The sequence below is a fragment of the Alexandromys fortis genome, unplaced genomic scaffold (genome assembly GCF_014885135.2).
Source record: "Alexandromys fortis isolate MF-2015 unplaced genomic scaffold, M_Fortis_MF-2015_v1.1 scaffold_123, whole genome shotgun sequence".
In the NCBI taxonomy this organism is placed as follows: Eukaryota; Metazoa; Chordata; class Mammalia; order Rodentia; family Cricetidae; genus Alexandromys; species Alexandromys fortis.
In genome coordinates, this window is record NW_026068003.1 from 266,592 (window position 1) to 272,240 (window position 5,649).

The window sequence follows — 5,649 nt, forward strand, 5'->3', positions numbered from 1 at the left end:
GTTGGATTTCCGTCCTGCTCCCTGGCCAAAATCCATTTAATGTTGTTTATGAAATTCAAGTCAGTAACACAAACAGAGATGTTTTAAAATCAAACCTCCTAACGTGATGCCATCCTAAGCTCTAGCAATTTGTTCCTTATATGCGGAAGAATGACAGTAGGGAATATTAAAAATCTTTGTTTTCTGTAATTAAGTCACTCTGTTTCTTAGAAAACAGAAAGCTTTGTACATACAACAAAACAAAACAAAACAAAACAACATTGCAACTCCCCCCATGTAATTGTCTCATATCTGAGCTAACGTATTTCAGGACGCGTGTGTTGGCTGTTATGCAGTGGCACATCTGTGCAAAGCGCATGTGCATGTTCAGGCCCAAGGCTTCTGTGAAGTCTCAGGATCTAACCCTGATGAGTGCTTTGAAAAAGACCTTGGATTCATTATGTGCTTGAATTTCAATTAACTCATGGTTACTGTACATCCATAAACCTTTTACTACTGCAAATTTTTTTTGAAAACTCTGCTTCAGTTGCATGATCCCACCCATGAAGGTTGAAAGGTGGGCACTAGGTCCTGGTGCCTTGGCTACATGCAATTTCTGCTGAAGCAGGGAAATATCATCCGGCTGTTTTGCCAGGAAAGAAATGGTATTGAATTTTGAAGTGCAGCTATCAATCGCTATCACAGCCCCCTAAATTAAAAATGATAGATTTCAACTTTGTTTTTAAAACTATAGATTTTAACTCTGTTTTTATCTTTTTAGTTAAGTAAAATTCTGGATCAATTCCTATGACTATTTATGTGTGTCTTAGTGAGTCTTCATTCTATCCCTAATATTGGCACATGGTCTAAGCCTTCATATTTTCAGCTTTCTAGATGATCTCCATCATCTTCTCCTTTACTGTTCATATTCAAGCTCCTTACACATGGCTTTCACGGTCACAGATCGAAACCTTTTGGACCTCATTTCTAACAGATGAAGTTTAATCTCTTCTGACTCACTGTTAGCAGTGAGCCTCGCATCACACTTTCAGAACTGACCTGACTCCCGTTCTTGTTTCAGCAATCTCCATCTCTAACTCTCAAGGTTCTGCACTGTATCTCTGCATCACTCAAGTTAGCTGCAGACTATTCTGTCTTGTATTGTGTAATAATCTTTCGTGTGTTTTATAGCTTCCTCCAACACTATGTTGTGAGCTTTCTGAGAAAAAAGATGATGTCTAGCTTTGTTCCCCATAAAAATCTCAGAGATTGTTCAGTTCACACAAGGGTTGTGAACCCATAAATACTTGGTGAACAGGCTATCTCGGAGACAGAATTAGTCATTATCCTGGCTTTATATAATTTCACTTCCTAAAAGTGTCAGCCATATTGACAGATCATTGTTACAAACTACCTTTTCTTCATGGAAATCTCTGCTTAATTATGGGTTGTGCCAGAAAATCTCAGTATAAACTGATATAAACCAGAGACCCTTACAGCGGGCGAAATTCATTTCAATTAGTTGTTTCATTAATTCAGCTCTGATCTGACATGGAGAATCTTATGGATTTGAAGGGAAGCTAAGATACATAGGCACTGTGAGAGGCAGAATTCCTAAAAGGGTTGGAAGAATTCCGTCCTGTGGTCTGTATGCTCTGGAGGGCCTCTTCCTTGTGTATGGGTGGAGCCTGAAATGAAGTGGATAGTCATTCCCATACGGGTTACCTTATACGACAAGAGGAACTGAGCTGGTGTAGCCAAGTTCCCCATCAGGGAACTCAGGTAATCACATGGGAGTCTAGCTTTCATTGTCTCCTGGCCCAGGCAGGTGAGTCCTGAGAAGACAAAGTAAGAAGCTTCTGGAATTAGAATGGAAAAAAGTACGAGCTGTATCCTGAAGCATTTGGAGAGGGGGGCCACCTGGCTAGGCTCTGAGGATGGTCTCTACCAGACAAGAGACACACATCTAAAGATTCAAAGCTAACATCCACAAACGAGAGAAAACTTTTTTTTTATTTGAATGCACCAATGTAGTTTCATTTCCTTCTATTTTTCCCGTGCCAGTTAGCATCTAACCTACCACAAGGTAGCAAAGATGGGCATCACTTCTCCTATTTTCAAAGACTTATACAGGACACCATTTAACACAGTCATTGGTATTTGTCAGCAGGCCACCCTTCATTGTGCATGCTAGCAAGCTTAATGCATGGGCTGAACACTATCTTCTGAGTACTCCACTGGATTAAATATTCCAAGAATCTTTGGAGGAGAGCCAAGTAAACTTTCTACTCCTCAAAGGGAAGGTGGCTCAGAGGAAGGTGCTGCTTAGCAAAGCCGTTACTCCATGGCATACCAGGCATGCTTCCAAAGTATATTAACAATGCTGATGAGAAAACTAGCCCTGGGGAGAAAATGAAGAAATCACTTCTTAAGGAGAGTCTTGGTGAGATGAAAAGTCCTGGAGTGTAATTTAAAGGTGTGGCCTTTGTTGGCCCAGGGTGGCTCCTAGAGCTTGCTAAGTCTCAATTTTCTTACCAACAAATGGGAAATTGAACTAAAGGATTCTGAGTTGCCTTTTGACTTTGATATCAGTTATCCACCTAACCAAAGATGGGGTAAAAGAGTAGAGATGAAGGGTCTTAACAAGATGATAGGATGCTAAATAGTCTTTGTGAGAATAGAGGTAAGTGAATAGGTATTCTGAAGATCATTTCCTTCAACCCTCTCCCAAGGTCCCCATGCTCCCAATTTACTCAGGAGATCTTGTCTTTTTCTACTTCCCAGGTAGGTATGTATGCTTATCTTTGGGTTGAAGGGGAGGGGAGAGGAAGGAAGGGGGGGCAAAGAAAAATGTAGAGCTCAATAAAAATCAATAAATAAAAAGTTAAACACCTTCTAACAAAAAGAAAAGAAAAGATTATTTCCTACATAAGGTCTCCATGCAGAAGGGAGTCCTCTAGTTCAAGATGCCAGAGAACCCACCATCTTCATATAGGCTGGGGTGGTTATAAACCAAAATAAAGGAGACAGGGCAAGGCAGAAGAGGACTGAAATGCAGTTGGCTATTGTGTATGGCAACAGCTAAGCTAATAAAGTGAGCAGTAACTTAGAGAATGTAAAACTTTGACAAATACCTCTCCTGCTAGCCATGATGAGGCTTCAATAAAGAATGGAAGGCAAGAGCTAGAAAAAGAAGTTCCTTTAGATCTGGAAACCAAAGTACTATAGTTTCAGGAATTGTCATTTCTCAACCCAAATGGAGAGGAGCCTTATACTGTGGTCATCCATGGCTGGCACTGGTGTCTTCTCCATTTCTTTGGTCATTGTCTTCAAAATTGTCATTGCAGAGATCTTTCATCTAATCTGCCAGGTTTCTTCCTAACTCTTCTCAAAGCTAATATAAATGCAATTTCTTTCTCAGCAAGTTAATTATTGATACATAGAAAACTTACGGCATATATGTATATACTTTACATCCTGATACTTTTCTGAAATTGTTTCAGGTCTGTGAGTTTTCTGGTAGAGTCTTCATGGTATTTTAAGATATAGGATCATGCCATCTACTGAGAGGAATAGTTTGCATTCGGTTCCATTTGTATTCCTTTTCATTCCTTCTCTTGTTGGATTTTGCAATCTAAGCCTTTGAGCATGAGTTTGAGGAAAAGCAGTGAAAGTGATTTTAGAGGAAATGTTCAGTTTCCCCCATCTAGGAGAGCGTTTTCGGTGGTTTACCATCTATAGTCTTTGTCAAAACAAGATACGCACTTTTGATGCCTAGTTTCTTCATGGCTTTTATCATGAAGAAATGGTTTGCATAAAGGGCTTTTCTGTAACTATTGAGAGGAAGATGATGATTGATGATGATAAAGTGTCTCCTCTGCTATTGTGTGCTGTGCATTTATAGAACTGCCTCCCTGGGATGAAATCAGCTTGATCATAGTGTATGATCTTAATGCAGTTTTAACTTTAACTTGCAAATATTATATGCAATATATGAAACTTTTCATTTATTCCATCAGGGGAAATGGTCTGCAGTGTTCTTTGTGGACTCTTTATCTGACTTTGGTATTAGGAGAAGAAAGGCTTTGCATATGGGTTAGGTAAACACCCTTCCTTATCTATTGTATGGGAAAGCTTGAGGACTATTGAAGTTAACTCTTCCTGAAAAGTTTGGTAGAATTTAGTACTGACTATGTCAAGTCCTAGGCTTTTCTTTGTAGAGATTTTTCTTTTTAAATTAATGCTTCAATCATCTCACTACTTATTATGGCTACTTATTATTATTAGTAGTAGTTCTCATCTTCATGATTTAATTTTGGCACGTGATGTGTGTTTAAGAATCCATCCATTTCTTCTGTATTTTTAAATTTTTTATAAATATATTTCAAAAAGTTCTCTGCTACGCCTCCGGATTTCTTTTTAATCAGTTGGATCATCCCTTCATTCATCTCTAACTCTAGTTACTGGAGCCTTCTGTGTCATCTTTGCTTAGTTTCTCTAGAGGTTTGTTGCTCTTACCTTTCCAAAGGAGCCATGTTATGTTTGATTAATTTTAGGTGTTGATCTTATAATCTCTATGTTGTTAATTTCTGCCCTGATATATATTAACGACGCCCCCATTCAGCAGGAAGCAGTTTGGAGAGAAAAAACTATGCCCATGTTCCCAAATATTGTTTATAAATGTTCTTTTACATTTAAAGGGGGATATGACATAGATATAAATAATTTGCATTGGTATGGATTTTAAGGTCAATTTTGTTTATGTATATGTATTTCTGATCGTGATTAAGGTATTGTAATTATGTAGTTCATTTAAAATGTAATGTATAATTAGGAAATATAGATTGTTAATGGATAATAGTCAAGCTTGTAGTCATGTTAGTTAGATTTTCTAGATATATAGAGATATATTTCAGTTAGATAGGCATTCTTCATATCTCTCAAAGGCTACAGAATATGGCATTTAAATGTTTTAATAACTTAGGGCTTTTCATGACAATGAGACACGTCTGCTCCTGGCAGCACCAATCTACTTCAAGAGGAAGATGGGCATCGAAGAGGATCCTTATGGAGTTTGATAGCCATTTGGGCAAGAAACTGCTCTTGCCTGGACTGTTGCATAAACTGGACACAGAGAACCCGCAGAGAGAGGACTGCTGAACTTGCCTAAAGGTGAGATGATCTTTCGGGGTTCCTGATTCATGAAAGAGTCTGCAAGACATTCTTCAGGACAAGCAGATAGTGACTGCCTTTGAAATTTCCTGCTTTGTGGAAATGTCTGCTGGAAACTATGGGCCTGTAGGCCGAAGATGGATGCCCCAACGGTACAGAGGAACTTTGGGTGACTGTCCAGGCAGCGAGATGTCTCTGTCATTTCTAGAGTTTTGGATGTTAAGTTAAAGCCTTCTTTTTTTTGTTTAAACAGAAAAAGGGGAAGTGATGTGGGAGTGTCATATATCAATCTGTTGATTTCATTGGTTAAGTTATAATAAACCAGCTGCTTGGCCTCATGGCTTGGAACATAGATGGGAGGAGTAAACAGAATAGAATTCTGGGCGGAAGAGGAAGTGAGGTCAGACTCTGCTCTGCTCCCGGAGAGACCCGACAGCTCTGCTGGAGCAGAGACGCCATGCTCAGCTCTCCCAGGCAGCTGCAACCCACGATGGACTT